At 49.3% G+C, this 17,269-nt stretch overlaps 2 protein-coding genes across 3 annotated transcripts in view; one reads left to right on the forward strand and one right to left on the reverse strand.

Annotated features, from left to right (window-relative positions):
* LOC135917243 (hepatocyte growth factor receptor-like) overlaps positions 1 to 17,269 on the forward strand; it is a 594,900-nt gene that overhangs the window by 306,278 nt on the left and 271,353 nt on the right. The window lies entirely within an intron of this gene.
* The window catches only part of LOC139059963 (monocarboxylate transporter 10-like), a 273,923-nt gene that overhangs the window by 114,232 nt on the left and 142,422 nt on the right, over positions 1 to 17,269 (reverse strand). The gene's annotated exons all lie outside the window — the stretch shown is intronic.

Raw genomic sequence — 17,269 nt, forward strand, 5'->3', positions numbered from 1 at the left:
GCAGAGACACATGTGCCACTTCAAACCCCGCAGAACCGAGTCCATCATGCGTTCGAAGGTGGCAGGCGCATTGCAGAGGCCGAAGGGCATGACATTGAATTCATATAGACCGTCAGGCGTGACGAAGGCTGTCTTTGAACGGTCGGCCTCTGCTAAAGGTACCTGCCAATACCCGGAACGCAAATCTAACGACGAAAAAAACTCGGCACCTTGTAGGCAATCAAGGGCATCGTCAATTCTGGGTAAAGGGTACACGTCTTTTCGAGTGACCTTGTTTAGGCGCCGGTAATCCACGCAGAAGCGAATCGATCCATCTTTTTTTTTAACGAGAACCACAGGGGATGCCCACGGGCTTTGTGAAGGGCGAATAACGTCGCGTTTAAGCATATCGTCAACCTGGTCGGTAATAACTTGACGTTCCGCGGTGGAGACGCGGTAAGGGCGTTGTCGTACTGGCGAGTTGGAGCCGGTGTCGATGTTGTGGACAATGGTAGAAGTTCGGCCAAGGGCACGTTGGGCAACATCGAAGGAGTCGCGGAACTGGCAGAGCAGCTTGAGAAGAGCAGTGCGTTCAAATGGGGACAGTCCGTCTGCGATGGACGAATCGAATAGGTCAGCAGCTGGAACATCAGAAGGGGTAAGAGCACTGATGACGTCGAGGTCGCGTCGAGCTGAATCTTGCTGCACGGAAAAAATTTGGCCGACATCAATGGGTTGCACGCATCCAAGGGATTCACCTTTAAGCAGTCTGATGGGATATGGAAGAGGATTTGTGAGGCAGAGAGCGCTTGTTCCATTCGAAATAGAGAGGGTCGAATAAGGCAAAAGAAGTGGCTTCCGATTTAGAAGAAGGCATGATGGTTCAAAGAATGCAGCTTCATCACATATGCTGTTGCAGAATACGGGGAGCAAAACAGCTGCTGTCGGCGGAATTTCTGTGTCTTCTGTGACGACTATTTTGTGTGCGGCTTGATGAGCAGGGTAGTAGGACTCGTCACACAAGGGGAAGAGCTCAAGTTCAGATCTGGCACAATCAATAACGGCGTGATTATACGATAGAAAGTCCCAGCCAAGTATAATGTCGTGCGAGCAAGAGGAAAGGACGATAAGCTCGACAATGTAGTGTTCTTTAGCTATAATAAGTCGAGCAGTGCAGGCAGCTATAGGCCGAACAGGGTCTCCATTCGCTGTACGTAAGGGCATCATCTCAAGAGGCGTGGTCACCTTCCGAAGCTTGCGGCAAAGTGTGGCGTCTATAACAGAAACGGCAGCACCGGTATCGACAAGAGCATATGCACGGATGCCTTCTACGAAAACTTCGACAATATTCGACGGCAAAGTTCGAGGACTTGAGCATTTCGACAGCGCAGTTCTTGCCTCACGAACTGCGGAGGCTAGTTTCCCTCATTTTCAGGGGCTGGTCGACGACGCATGGGCGACAAGGAGCGGCGACGGGGTGAAGGTGAGCGACGAGACGTGGGTTGCGGATAGTCACGTGAAGACGTGCTTGGTTGGGGACCCGGATCTTCATAACGAGAGCGGGGACGATCTATGTAGTTCGGTGAACGGGCGTCTGAATATCCTGGCGCGCGACGGCGGCAGAATCGGGCGATATGACCAGGGCCACCGCACGCAAAACAGATCGGCCGGTTGTCGCGCGTTCGCCAGGGATTTGCAGGGATGGGAGCAGACCATGTCACGGACGGCTGAATCGGGGCTGCAGCATACGACACACCATGGGGTGGTGAGGGCTGTTGAAGCTGCTGCCGCTTTACTACCTCAGCGTAACTAAGAGGCGCGGCCACAGGTTGCTGCTGAATGGGCACCGGCATGGCCTCGGAAATCTGCTCTTGAATGACGTGTCGAAGCACGGGAGCCAACGGGATTGGTCGCTGCAGTTGCTGCTGTTGTGGGAGCTCCTGACGCTGAGCAAACGGCAGGAGAGACAACTGACGGGCCACCTCCTCACGCACAAATTCTTTCATTTGTGCGATAAGGTATGGCTGGGCAGGCATGATGTCCAGTGCAGCGAGCGGTTGATTGTACGTCTGAGATGAACGTCGGGTGAGAGCCCGCTGCCTTCTCAACTCGTCGTAGCTGTGGCACAGAGTTACCACTTCAGACACTGTGCCAGGAGACTTCGCAAGAAGCATCTGAAAGACATCGTCGTCGACGCCCTTCATGATGTGCTGTATTTTGGCACTTTCGCTCATTGAGGCATCGGCGCGCCTGCAGAGATCGAGTACGTCCTCAATATAGGCGGTAAATGTTTCATTCGGTTCCTGTGCCCGTGTGCGCAGCCGTTGCTCGGCGCGTAACTTCTGCACGGCAGGGCGACCGAAAACGGCAGATATTGCCTCCTTGAAAGCAGACCAGTTTTCAAATTCCGATTCGTGGTTCGTATACCACAGCTTCGCCACGCTAGCCAAGTAAAAGTTCGCGGTACTCAACTTAGTAGCGTCATCCCACTTGTTGGGTCCACTAACTTTTTCGTAGGACGACAGCCAGTCCTCGACGTCCTGGTCTTCCGTACCCGAAAATACCGGGGGGTCTCGCTGGCGAACGGGGCCGGGACAAACGGCGGCCGGGAGAGGTGGCGGCTGTTGGGCTGCGTCAGCTTGCATGGTCGAGTGCAACGTGCGGGATCGGAGTTCCAGGGTGCCGACGATGTGCGCACCCAGCACGATCCACCAAATGTAAAGATGTTTATTGAGCGAGTCCAACAAACGGGCGGTAGCTCGGAACAGTGAGCGCGGAGAGCAAGATGGTGGTCTTCGAACGCCGGTCTCGTGCCCTCTGTTCTTGATGATGATCGGTATGCCATTCTCCTCCTTTCTTCATTACAATATATATATATATATATATTCTGGTAGGAGTGTATCTACAAAGCGCTGGCACACCCAATAAAAGAAGTACTCAGAATATGCAGCAATTATCTAGAGAGGAGGCGCGCGTACGAAATCGCGTGACCTCGACCTGCCGCCAAGGTAGAATTGAGCGGTGTCATGCACCCGATAAATGAGACTTTCTGATGTCCTCGGCCCCGTTTTAACTCCACACACACACACACACACACACACACACACACACACACACACACACACACACACACACACACACACACACACACACACACACACATATATATATATATATATATATATATATATATATATATATATATATATATATATATATATATATATATATATATGTGTGTGTGTGTATCAGATGCACCAGATTTAATTCGCGATTCCTTATACGGCGTCGGCGCTTCTGATATCGCATGGAATGCCAAAGCGAATTGTGCCGCGACGCGGCACATTCCATTTCGATAAGCCCTTTTGTCGGCTCCGCGAGTTTCACGAAGTGTCGATCTTCGGTTGCGATTCGGCGAGAAATGTACAGCGCGCTTGAGGCGAGGCTTAACGAAAGCATTGCCCGCAGCTGTAGCATGGTGGCTACAGCGTTGCGCTGCTGAGTTCGAGGTCGTGGGTTCGGTCCTGGCCGCGGCAGCCGCCTTCCAATGGGGGCGAAATGCAAAAATGCTTGTGTATACATAGATTTAGGTGCACGTTAAAGAACCCCAGGTGGCCAGAGTTATACCGGAGTGCTCACTACGGCGTGTCCCGTATTAAAATTGTGGTTTTGGCACGAAAAGCCACACGATTCAGTGAAGTGGAATTCATGAAACCGCTTTCTTCCAACACGCTTTTTTTTTTTCTAAGCGACCTACTTACGGGATTATAGCGGGCTTTCATTGTGGCGCCACGAGTGTTGAATAAACGCGTTACACCGTAGAATGACGTGAGCAGTCCTCCCCTAAACTGGAGGAAACAACTATACGAGAATTGACCTAATGGATTTCCGATATTGAAAGGGAGAATTCATGCTACAATTGAACAGATGAAAACTTTCCCTTGAAATAATTTCGCTCCACCTAGCGGGCTTCAGCAGAACTGACTTGCTAAGCCTTTTTCTATGAACCCTCGTTTTCAACATAACAACCTCTAAATGTTGACAAAGAGCGAAAAAAGTAAGAAAAGAAAAGCCCCATGTAATCAAGAACTCTGCTTTTTAACTTGGTCACGTCGAAATCGTTTGATGTAAACGTGGCAGTTATATCGAAGCGCTACGTAAGTATACCGGAGCTCTGCACTAGGCCCGTCACATGATGTGATATAAAGTCGTTGCTGCAACACGGGTGAAAGCGACGTTACATATAGGTGCGGGAGCTTGAAGAGACAGAAGGTGGAATCAAGTGCCATGAGTAGATCAGTAGGAAAGAGGCAAATATTTATTAAGGGTCGAGTTGCTAACGCCTGCATAGAGATACTTCATTTCTTTTGAAAGACAAGTCCACTTGTCGAAACGTTGGCTCCTGCTTTCACCTTGTTCTCGTTTTGCTAATCTTCTTGAATTTCCATCTACCGCTTTCCCCCTGTTTCCCCACATTTCTTTTGACTTATATGCTAAGCCTGTCATGACTACGAGAAATGAAACGCGCTGATCTATATGCTGTCTATATCCTAGCATGACAACTTCGATAATATTGCTGGAGTGATCATGCTGAGGAAGCAAATTCTAACTGCGAGTGAACGAATGTTCGGTATGCCAATTTTTCGGACAGCAGCTGGAGAATTTCGCAAATAGAGGAGCGAGTATCCCATAGATCTGGAAGCTGCCGCGCAAGATTTCATTATATGTGAACTCCCAAAGTAAGCGTGAGATTAATCCCGAAATATTTGTGTGACAATGGCGGTAAGCCCGCAGCTTTTTTTTTAATGAAATAAGAAAGCTGAGAGTGAAAGCACCTTTGGGAGAATGAAACAAATTTCCATTTCCATAGTGTTTGGGGCACGTCTGCGACTTACAGCACCAGCTGCTTACGACTTCAAGATAGTTCTGCGGAGCCACATGGGTGTCAACATATTTAACAGCGCAATATATAACGTAGTATCCACCGTAAAGTGTTACCTTCGATGATAAGTTAGTCGGACTGTATCTAATGAAACTTAGGAAAACAGAGGACCAATACACTGCACTGCAGTACATCAGAAGTAACCTCGGAAATATGCGATGAAAAGTTATTTAAGGCTGTGAACTGATGACGTAAGGAGACGATGTTCAGAAGCCTAAACTATGTTAGTGAATCCAATCGGAGCACAAGTAGATTAGAGATGAGGCGCCACTGAGCAGCATTATCGAAAGCTTTTGAAAAGTCTAAAAAAGAACTGGTGCTCGGCGTCCTTTATTTTTCTGCTCTGCGGAATATAGGAGGCATGAACCAGTTCATATCGCCATTCTTTGCGCTGAAAACACTGAAGCTATTCGACCATGAATGCATTGAGACGACCACATCGTTCAAGTTCAACCTCTTCCCCGATCAGTGTAACAAAATCGACGTTCTACTCGGATACTTTGTAGGCCTTTCAAAGCGAATAGCTTTCCTCGGCCCTTTCGGGGTTGCTTGGTGGTCGACGGGCGGTGGTCGGAAAACATTCGTTTTTTCGCTCTCTCTCTCTTTCTCTCTCTCTCCCTCTCGCTCACTCGATCGTTCTTTCAGATTGTCCGTTTACATTGACAATCATCCGTTGGCTTTTGCGCGTTTTCTTTTATACAAGAAAGCATGACTTTCCACCATTTCTTAAAACATATGATGTTCAGGAGATGATGGCACCTTTAATAGGCGCTCGCTATTCCTATTCGGACAACAAAAATTCAAACAATGAATGTCAGAAGCATAAATCTTCTTTACATGAGGATCACACTCAAACCTAAAGTTTCCGCCATTAAGTGAAATCCAGTCAGCTCAAGCAATCGAATGTTATATTTACCGTTTTCTCCCGTACGTCTGGCAAAGCCATAGATACGGCTTTGCATTAGCTTTGCAAAGATTCCTCAATGTCTGTGGCGCCAGCAAGAAACAAATTCGGTGCTTTTAAAAAAAAAAGGCCAGAAGTATTGAAACAGACAGCAGGAATATCAATTAATTGGCTTACTGTTGCCGCCTCTCTTCTCTTTGTTATGTTATTGATTGTGCTGCCGCATCTATCTCGCCGTCTGACGTCCTGAGGATGCGTGTGCGGACACATTTCCACTTACGTTTTTTTTTTCAGGATATCGACCGTCCTCTTTGACTGTGCTTCATGCAGTGGATCTCGCCTTTTCGCCGTTCATTGCGTCGTTTGATAGCCGCACCACGCGTGATCATTAGTGGCGCCCACTAATTACTAGACGAGCGCGTTAACTGTTTGTTGTTTTCCTTCAGCCGTTTTTAGTGCGCCGTACCATGCTGGTGCACCGAGAACGATAAGGCTTAAAGCAGTGAATGAACGTAACAAGAACAAACTATAGACAAATGAAGTTAGCGGGCAAAATGACAAACTTTAAACAGCGTCACATCGAACACGCTCTCCTGTTGGGCGCAATCTACTTCGGTGTATGTATTCAACATATGGAAGAGCAGTAAACTTCAATAACTACAGGTGATATTGCGTAAGGGCATTAAATAAGCACTCCAGTGCGTAGCGCGGCAGCCAAGACAAGAAAAAGTAAGGATATGAAATCCTGCATGGGCATCGTAGCTTTCCTTTAGCCATTATGATAGGGCTCATATTTTTTTTGTGTGTGTGTGCCGTTAGTTACCAGGATAAATTTTTCACTAACGAATCTACCAGCTTACAGAAGTAATAAAGAAAGCGGCATAAACAGAAATGCATTATCTAGTACGTCTGTAATGCGATTAAAAATGCCCCCGAGCTAGGGTAACCAGCCGTATATACCTGACCGTCTCTTCAGCAACGATTGATCGCGTCACTGCAGAGCTGCAGTAACGGTAGTGCCATCAGGAGGTAATAAACGATGATGGGATCAAGAAATTTTTTTTCACTATGCAGCAACAATCTCGTCTAATTAAACAACGTTTGATCGGCGTAACGGAATTTGGCTGTGGTGATACTCTTAAGCTCTTGGCACCCTCAATGTCTTTGCACAGACGGTTGTTATGATTATGCCTATGATGGATGATGCTTACGGGGGTAGTGGTGGTGGTGGCACTGCCGACGGTATATTTCAGACGGTTCTAGAGTTGACAGGGTGCGTCAAGACTTACGTGCTGCCGATTCCTTACTTATGATAGCCAGTTAAAGGTACTTTCAGGGCCGATCGCGTTAAGCTCCGTGAAGATAGATCGTCTTCGAGAATAAAAATAAGTGCAGCCTGAACTAGAATATCCGCACAGCAGGCGCCGTGAGCAGGAGCGCAGTGGAGCACGAGGAGGCACCGATGAGACGTGTGCATAATTGCACACGGTAAGCATAAATCCGCGAGCTTACTTTATTTATTTTTGTTCTCTCAATCGCCCGAAGGCTTTACAGAGAGGAGCGGCAAGCACAAATATAAGCGTTGGATGTGGCATTGAAGTTCTTGGACTTAGAGGTGGCAGTAATAGAGGCAGGAAGTTGGTTTCAGTCATCCGACGTTCTTGGTATAAATGAGTCCGAGCAAATTTTTCACGAGACTAAGGAGTGCACCAACTTTTTGGAAATGATCATTGCGAGATGGCGATGGCTGATGGAGCAACTCTTCCCTAAATATAGGTGTCCCATCAAAGTGATATATTTTATGGAAGAATCACAGCCAGGAACACTTCCTGCGCATAGCCAGGTGTGTTAGGTCAATCGTTAGTTTCATTGAGGAAACACTAGGATAGCGACTAGAGCTAGAAAGAATAAAGTGGGCGCGGCGATTCTGGACGGACGGGCTATAACATGGTATTTATTGTAGCCTGGCCGGGATCCCCGATTGAGGTTGAGGCATGAAAGGAGCTAGATAAAAAATGGCCGTCATAGGATAGGTGTGTGTGTGTGTGTGCGTGCGTGTGCGTGTGTGTGTGTGTGTGTGTGTGTTTGTGTGTGTGTGTTTGTGTGTGTGCGTGTGTGTGTGTGTGTGGTTATCATCGTCGTAAATCATGCTAAAGTAACAGATACATTTATTGATTTACCTTGCATGCATGCATGGAAGGCGAATAACGTTTCAGTTATTTGGCAGTTCTGACGAGGGGTATAATTCTTCGGAAGGCGCGGAACAGAAACCTAAATATGTCGAAGCCATGAAGTTCTCTTTACGTCTTTAAGAGACATACGAAGAGTTTATGAGCACGCTTATACGCGCTAGGCATGCCGTCCCATTTGGCGGGCACACCTCCACCGGGAGCGATGCCGCACCGCCGGCCTAACCTGTGTCCCGGCATAATTGCAAAGCGCTAAACGCTGTCGCATATCTTTTCCAATAGATGAGCACAACAAGCCGTCGACGTGCTTTACACGCGAGACAGACGAGCGGAGATCTGTTTCTTTTCTCGTTTTCTCGTTTCTTCAACGAGCCTCCTAAACTCGTCGAAGCGCAGCCGCGTGCTCGGCTAGCCATGGGCCCCGAGGCGCCGGTCCGTCGCCGCGGCGCTGGCTTTTTCTGGGACGAAGGCGGCGGCGTCCGGTTGGGTGATTATAAATCGCGTCTACCGGGTCGGCAGCGTCCAGGCGTTTGCTCTGTTTGCGTTGTTTTGCTTCGACTCCGGTTTACTTCTTTACTGTAGTCCCTGCGGTGTTTTCGACGTGTTTACCCCTTTTCCCCCTCCTCCCTGCTCTTTATCCGTCTCTACGTTCTTGCAATTTTCGATAGGCGCCAGCGCTCGTCCGAATCTCGGCTTGTACATGCGACCTGTCCGCGAACGTTCGTATGTCCGTGCGTGCGTGCGTGCGTGCTTACAACCGCGTGTTCTCAGTTCAGGAAGAGAAGACGGCGGTCGTTTGCAGTGTATACGTGAGCCGCCTGTGACAGCAAAAATGAAAAAGGCTGGATTCTTTCTCAAATGCAAACTGTTTATTATCTGCAGAGCGTCGGCGTGAAGCGGGTTGCTGCCTTCCTCGGCCGCGGCTCTCGTGCGTCTCCCCGTTCCGTCTCTCTAGTTCGGCTGGCCTCCGGCTCTTCTCTCTCGCCCCGCTCGAACCCTCGTGTCTACTCGTGGGTCTCTTCTTACAGTCCCAGGAACCATGGCAGAGCATCGGTGCGATGAGTCTTTCCTCGTGTTTACCCAAGGGTCTCTTGCGGGGAGCAAAGTACCATGCGGGGCGCCTCGTGATCTACGGGATTGCGGCGGTGGAGCTCGCTGCCTGACAGGTCGGCGTAAAATGCGTGACGGCTAAGTTACGAGAGTGCGCGCCGCTCACACGGCCTACCCAAAATTTGCGACTGTCCTCAGGCGCACGTGTCCGTCGATGTCAATTCCTCGGTGTCCAAGGCGCGTTCTTAGTACTTCCTCAGCTGTTCGACGTTTACAGTTTTTTCGTTTGATCTTCCGGGGATGATGTTTGGAACGCCGAATCGTGGGATCCACCGGTTCGTAAGAAATTCCAGGTAGTACTTGGAAGATGTGCTTGGCACTGCTGCTGCGTCCATGTACCTTGTAGCGTGGTCGATGCCATACGAGGATATAACCTTCGCCTCCATCCAGGGGATCCATGTGATCGAAAGAGATGACAACATTGGGCTCGTTTAGAACTTTTCTGGGGCTGAGGCACTCTTCAGCTCGAGTCGTTCGTGAGGTAATCATCTGGCACGTGTGACATGACTCGATGTAGCGGCGGTTGTCGTTTACTTTAGATTGCCACCAATACTTTCGCTGGACCAAGGCTTTCGTCTTCTCGCTTCCAAGCTGTACGTTGTTGTCATGAAAGACTGCCATTACGCTGCTTCGGAGCGCCGCAGGAACCACTACCCTTTTTGCAAGCTCGTCCGCCCTCGATCGATCTTCTCACCACGATGTCGTCTTCCACTTCGTAGATGGAGTTAACAGTTCCTGCTTCCGGCCGGAACTTTTGGCATTCGGGATCGCTCTCTTGAAACTGGCGGTCAGCGGGATAGGATCTGTATGTCTTTGAGGCGACGGGAATATCGTCCCTGAGTTCGATGCTGTGCTCATCGTGGGCGCAGAGCCCCAGCTCGTCCTTCCTCGTGGTGAACGCCTTGTGGTGACGATGAAGAACTGAGCGCAGCTCATCTCGTTCGTCGGCGTTTGCGTCGCGGGACATTTTGAATCCTGCCTCTTCGATTCGATTGGTGTAATCTTCGTCAGGACCGGGGTCCTTCGTCTTTAGCTGTACGAAGCCGATATCGCTCGCCGGTAGTTCGTCTAGGACCCTGCGATTGCCAAAGGCTGCTATTAGGGTCTCTCCGACGCGATGCGTGCTGTGTGCGCTTGGTGCGTGACCCGATGGCTCACTCACCGATGGCTGAACGGGGACGAGGGTGACGTCGTTAGTGGGGTGGAACGTGACGTCAACATTCGCAGCGCGGCGCCAGTCCGAACCAAGAATCAGATCCATGGCACCTGGCAACGGCGCGATCACCACCTCCTCGAGTCGCACGGTCGATGTTCCGATGGTCACGTTCAGAGTCGCCATTCTCGCCGGTCTGATGCATCGGTCGAGCACTTCTATCGTTTCGGGAGACGTCCAGGGTCGGGGATAAACCTCAGGGCCCACGGAGCTCTCGCCGAGTACGGAGACGTTGGAGCCGCTGTCTATGCAGACTCTGACCGGCCGGTTCTCAACGAAGCCCTTCACGATGGGTAGGGTGCCGCCCGTCGATTGCAGGAAGCAGTTGGCTTGCCTGGAGGTTGTGCCGGCGTTGCCTGCGTCATATCTGGCTTCTCGGCGTCGTTCCGCGTGGATTGTGGCCACCGTCTTGGGTCTGGTGCACTCCCTCGACAAATGTCCCATGTAGCCGCAGTTAAAGCAGGCTCGTGCTCGCGCAGCTCGAACTGGTTCTCGGTGTTCGCGCCGCATTGACTGAGCGTTCGGCCCGGGGCGTCTGGCGTCAGCTGCCACTCTGTTCTCGTAGCTGTTCCTCGTTTGGTTTCGTTGACTCTGTTGTCCAGCTTGAGATTGTCGGAACTGCGCTGTTTGCGTCGTTATTGCTTTACGCCGCCTGGTGTCGAGCAGCGCTGCGCGGTCTATCAAATCAATGACACTGCTGCAGGGCTGTGCAGCCAGAGGATTCGCCCAGGTGTCGTCTTCGATCCCGCTGAGTATCAGCGAAATTCTCTCTTCATTCGCCAGCGGGTACGGAGACTTGTCCAGTAGAGCATTTTTAGAGTACATGTACTCCACAAGGGTCTCCGAATTGCGCAGTTTTCGTGAAGCTTGCAGCTCCAAGAACTCCTGCATTGTTAGCTTCCGGTCGAAACGAGAGGCAAGTGCTTCCTTCCAAAGGTCCCACGTTTCACAAGCCATACCGTAAGAAGTGTGCCAGTCCTTTGCGGCACCTTGCAGCCGGGTTGCTGCCGTTGCGAGCGTCAGTGATGGGGACCAGTGGGCCAGCGTAGCAATGCGTTCCACCTGCGTAATCCACGTTTGGACATTTCGTTTTACATCACCGTCGTACTCGGGGATGGCGGACGCAGTATCGTTCGTAGACTGGATCAGCACGGGCGGAGCTGGCGCGGACATTCTCGACAACGCTTCCGTCATCTGCAGCTGCGCGCGTGCGAACATGGCCACGATTTCAGTCATGCTTGGCGTACCTTCTGTAGCTGTGGCGGTGGTGTTCTCCGGCGAGGGCTGCGGAGATGCGCCACGGTTGACTTCTGCAGGCCGTTGGTTCGCTGCCATAGCGGGGGCTTGGATCCCGTCGAAACGTTGGGAGCCCGTTTCGTCCCCAGCTTGCGCCTGCGTTGGCTTCAGTGCCGCCGTTGTGTCACTCGTATCGTGTGACCCGCGTTGCTGGGTTAGAAGCCGTCGCAGTTGGTCAACCTCTGCACGCAGACTCTCGATCGTAGCCGGCGCCTTGGAGTCCGCCTTTTCGTGGTCGTCGCCGTCAGCTTCGGTCTGGAGGCGAGTGTTGTCGTCTTGGAGACGGGTCACGAGATCGTCCTTGCGGCCACTGCACGGAAGTCCACGGATTCTCAGCTCGTCAGTCAGCCGTTGCTTTTTCAAGGCGCTCAGAACTTTGCGGACAGTTGATTTCATCGGTGAATAGATGAATGTCGACTCCGAGCTCACCGATGGCGTTCTGCTGGGCTCCGTGGTGGCCGCTCGTTCTTCGTTCGGGAAAGACGCGTCTGCAGATCCTGTCGGCTGCGCCATGACGGCAAATGAAAAATGCTGGATTCTTTCTCAAATGCAAACTGTTTATTATCTGCAGAGCGTCGGCGTGAAGCGGGTTGCTGCCTTCCTCGGCCGCGTCTCTCGTGCGTCTCCCCGTTCCGTCTCTCTAGTTCGGCTGGCCTCCGGCTCTTCTCTCTCGCCCCGCTCGAACCCTCGTGTCTACTCGTGGGTCTCTTCTTACAGTCCCAGGAACCATGGCAGAGCATCGGTGCGATGAGTCTTTCCTCGTGTTTACCCAAGGGTCTCTTGCGGGGAGCAAAGTACCATGCGGGGCGCCTCGTGATCTACGGGATTGCGGCGGTGGAGCTCGCTGCCTGACAGGTCGGCGTAAAATGCGTGACGGCTAAGTTACGAGAGTGCGCGCCGCTCACACCTGCTCGAGTGAAAGTCGGGAGGCCGGCGGTGGAATGGCCGGACGATCAGAGAGGAAGAGATGAAAAGGGGTATACGGGAGAAAAACGGGTGTTCTAGGCATAGGAAGCGGGAACGAAGGGAACCGGAAGTAAAGTAGTAAAAAAGAAAGGAGCACGGCGTTCATCCGCACTTCCGGTGCTGTGCACCGCGTACAAATTACCGTGGTGCCAACGGGCGACGTTTTGGGCCAGGAGCGCTGTATAGCATTCGGCAAAGCAAGCGCCAACGTGGGTGGCGGCTAGACGCGCGCGTGCTCTTCCCGATCACGCCGCGTGGTCTGGAAAAAGCGCGCGTTCCGAGGTGCCGCCTCTGACCGCGACAGGCGCGCGACGTAGATGAACGGTACGGAGCTGGCAGGAGCCCTCGGCGGCGAGGGAAGGGGGGGGAGGAGGGGTTGACGAGACACCCTTGGAGGCTTCGTTGCTGTCATTTCAGTGGAACACACGCGCTGTTGATAGTGGTGACGTGTTGCCACATTTCCTCGTCGGTATCCCATAACTGACGGCGACCGTAGCGGCGAGCGTTGCCTCGTGATTGGTTAGCAGGAACGGTGTTCTGCCGATCATGCGGATACTAGGTGGATGCTTGGTGTGTATTGGCAGGTTTAACTGGGCGTGCGAGATGGGAGGGTTGGAAGTAAAACGCTTCCAGTTGCATTATTGCGCTTTCAGCAAAAAAAAAGAAAAAAAAAGAAAGAGGCGTTATTGCACAACGCCACTATCACATCGAGCGTCATCGCTCACCGGTTGAATATTAATGGATGGTAAAGAAACATGCTTAGAGTTCTTAATGATGGTGTGCCGTTGAAAGAGAAAGAAATAAGGCAACCAGAGGAAAGACAAGGAAACGATCCCTTGGATTTCTACTTTGCACGTTGTAAAACAGAAAATTCGAAAAGAAACACCTAGACATAGAGCACTTCGTGCATGCAGGAGCATGCAGAGTGCAGTTATAAATGGTCAGTCAGGCCGGCGCACTCCAGGAACTGAATTCGGGTGCTAATAGCTTCTTTTTTTTCCTTCATAGCAGCGATGGATGTGACCACGGTCCGAGTATATTTTACCCAGACGATTGTCTGGGATCTAGCCAATTTAAAATTGCTTTGAGAGGAGGAAGCACTCAACGTCTGCCGGTGAGAGGTGCGCAGTACATGTTCGATAGTTTGCTTGCACCTACAGGAGTCGCACGACAGACTAGCAATCATTCCAACACTGTAAGAATAAGCGTTCATAAACGACCCCCCCCCCCCAGCCATAAGGGGTACAACAGTAATGCTTCGCAGCGGGAGAGGCTTTATAATTAATGCGTTCTGCCAGTATTTACCTGCGAAGCTGCGAGAAATAAGTTTCATTAAAGCGTTTGACTGCCTGCAGGACGAGCTATGGAAGAAAAGAAAACGGTGTGTCTCGCTGAGAGATCGGTGAACGGTAGCAGGGTTTCGAAAAGCAAACGCGAATAGTCGGTATTATATTTGCGATAATTAGTTTATGAAGCTGGGCAGCTCACACTTAGAAAAATGTCTTTTTTTTTGAGCTCCCTGGAAGACTCAATAAGAATTCAGTTTTCGTTCATTATTTCTTCCGAGTTGTTATAACACATTCGCCATTGATTTTAAAATAGAGTTCGTAATTGTCTTTTGATTGAAACTCTAGTGAGCACATCAACATCTTTCATTTACTTTTGTATAGTTGTGTGGTAAACCACGCTAAAAATGTGAAATAAGGAAAGACAAAGTATGACAACTTTAGTGACATAACTTTTCTGTTTTGTTTCTTACTTCTTCTGTAGATTCACTGAAATATTATATGCGTGGATTCTTCCCGTCATTTTGCAGAATTTTTTTTTCGTAGTTCGTTCTTTTATGGGAGTCTCTATCGCTCCCTTTGTGACTACAGATAACACAAAGTATGAAAGAATCAAATGCAGCGATGCGGCTGCAGGAGGTCATACAATTATGTATAGGCACGCCAAACACATGCATGAAAAAAAAAAGAAAACGCAAAACCTGGCACCACGCGACACATCGAAGTATCAACCCTACAAGTATACTACATGGCTATGTTATTAGTGGCATTGACTGGTGCGGTGAGCAGATGTATCTTTTTAAAAAAAATTGGCGCTTTTCCAGGAGTCCTACGCCCGGCTGGCAGCAAGAAACGCTCAGAAAGCTTGTGTGACAACGCTTAGATTTCATCTAAAGCTTCTCAAATAATGGACCGCAGTCAACACACCCGTATACGTATGAACAACGAGATGAGACACTAAAACCTGCAGCAGCGAATCTTCAAAGTCAAGCAAGGCTTCTCATTTTGGGCTTCACAAATTGCACCTTTCAAGAGTGCCTCTGTGTTTGTATGGGTAGTGTACACAATTACGATTATGCACGAAAGCATACCGTCCAATGTTGCGTTATCGTACATCGCACATCGACCGGGAAACCTTCATTCGCCAGGGTACAAAAAAGAAGCAAGAAAAAAAAACGCAGTGACGGTGACTTGTGGGGTCATGACGAAGGACTTACGATAAACCAAAGTCATTGTGTTCCTATATGAAAAGCGAGGTTACACCTACACGATTTAGTCTTCAGATCTCGCATCTCCGAGCTTTTCTTTCTGTTACAGTATTTTAGTTTGTTTCTTTTCTCCTTTTTTTTTCTACCGGGTCGGGTTTTGAGCGCATAACAAAGGATAAAACTGCCTCCGCAAGATTTACGAGTCACCACGTCGCAAAAGCCGCCACCGAAAATACAGATCCGCCTAGCCGTAATAAGGATATATACTACGTCAGAAGCCGTCGCTGTTCTTCGTTCGAGCGCGTGTCCGGAAACGACTACGCTTACGTGTATACGTGACAGCGCCCGCAGAAGCGATGATATGGTAGGCCAGCATAGCGGGGACTTCTCATCAAGGCCGCGATGACAATGTGGCCCGGACGTGGTCCAATGTCGTCTTTTCATATACCACGAGTGCGACACAAATCAATATGAACCGCACCGAAGAGAAACAAGCGCACGCAACCGCAGAGATAGAAGCAGAGCGTAGGGACCAAACCAGACGTGGAGCGACTCAAGTGCAGCTGACGGCTCTATAAGAACGCAGCACATAGGGTACTGAGTTTTCCATGTTCTTGTTTTTTCCCAAATATTTGTGCCCGTGTTTACTACCAAAATCACTTAGTTTTTTGACAACTAGGCCACACAACACTTGGTATTTTTGCACCTAGTGTTACCACTGAATTGTGAGAAACAATCTCAAGATCTCTCACTGCTGTCGAGGCGGTAGGGGCCAGTGTATGGCGTCGAGATGCGATGTGCGTTATTTTAGGGATGTGAGTTTTACTTTTCCAGATGATGTTTGCTTTAAGATGTATTTTTTGCGTATTTTGATATTTCCTTAATTACAGTTCTCTAGTAGTTGATAACGCACACAGTACATTTTCAACATTTGCTTATAGACTGCGTCTTCAGTTCGCTTGAGGTCACCACTGCGAAAATGTATAAAAAACGTTACCGATATCGCTTGCAGCGCTCACTTACCCTATAAGATAATTGGACAAAAGGATAGGTATAACAAAGGTTGAAGCAACTAGCAAATTCTAAACACCCTCTCCTGCTGCGACGCTAATATAGCGGCCTGAATTCATTCAAGTTTCGCGTGCACGCGGAACCGAAACATTTCACACACGTGTTTTGTGGATCGTTACGGGCTGCTCACATTGCGATCTAGGAACTCAAAGCATTTCTGATGCATTTTGTGATCATATGGGACAGCGGTGAGGGCGGGGATGAAAGCTGATTGCTTCACATACCTTTACCCCAGAAAGTCCAACGTATCCTTTTTTATGCGCTAAATTTGATGCCTCGAATTGTCGATTTAAGCATTGGAAATTTAACGCAGTACCCCTAGTAGCGTTTTTGACAAACTAAAGTGAAAATTTAGTTATGGATAGTTCAGCAAACCTTAAGATCAGAAAAAATTATTTAATTACTATAATAAGTAAATTGTACCTCAAATATCCTTTCATTTTCTTGGTACAATTGTACTCTCTGCGAATAGAATTAAAGGTAACCAATTCGCTCCAATCTTCCTTGATTTGGAATAGTGTTTGTGCTATATGGGGTTAAATTACTGCAGGATGTTGCTAAATGCTGTATGATGAGCAAACCACAACACGAATATTGCATCAATTGAACAGCGTGGTCATGTATGGGATCAAAGCATCTAGCACAATTTTAAGCTATCCAATCCGTTTGCGCCTTGAGTTGTACTGGTCCTTCAAGTTTCCCCATATGAAAATTGTCTGCTAAACCTAGGAAAGAACGGGAATTATCAGTCTGCATGTAATATCAGCTTTATAATTGTCTCTAGTTTATTCTTTCGGTGGTGATAGTTGCGAGTAACAAGCGATATTGAAAGATGACGACATCTTTGCTCCATACAGACTGAACTTTTGTAAATCGTCACGCTCAGTCCACCCACTCTTAACGCTGGAAAGCTGACCGCAGAAGCGCACGTCTTTCATCCACTCAGCGCCGTATCCCTCGACATGGGCACCCTATCGCCTCTTGCTGTCAGCGTTCTTATGCACGGAATATAACAGGCCCTACAGCCTGCACCGGAGGTCTCATGAGACTTCCGACAGACCGAATGGCCGTAACATCATTTTTTTGCCAGTTTCTTTCTCTGTCT

The sequence above is a fragment of the Dermacentor albipictus genome, chromosome 5 (assembly GCF_038994185.2).
Source record: "Dermacentor albipictus isolate Rhodes 1998 colony chromosome 5, USDA_Dalb.pri_finalv2, whole genome shotgun sequence".
Lineage (NCBI taxonomy): Eukaryota > Metazoa > Arthropoda > Arachnida > Ixodida > Ixodidae > Dermacentor > Dermacentor albipictus.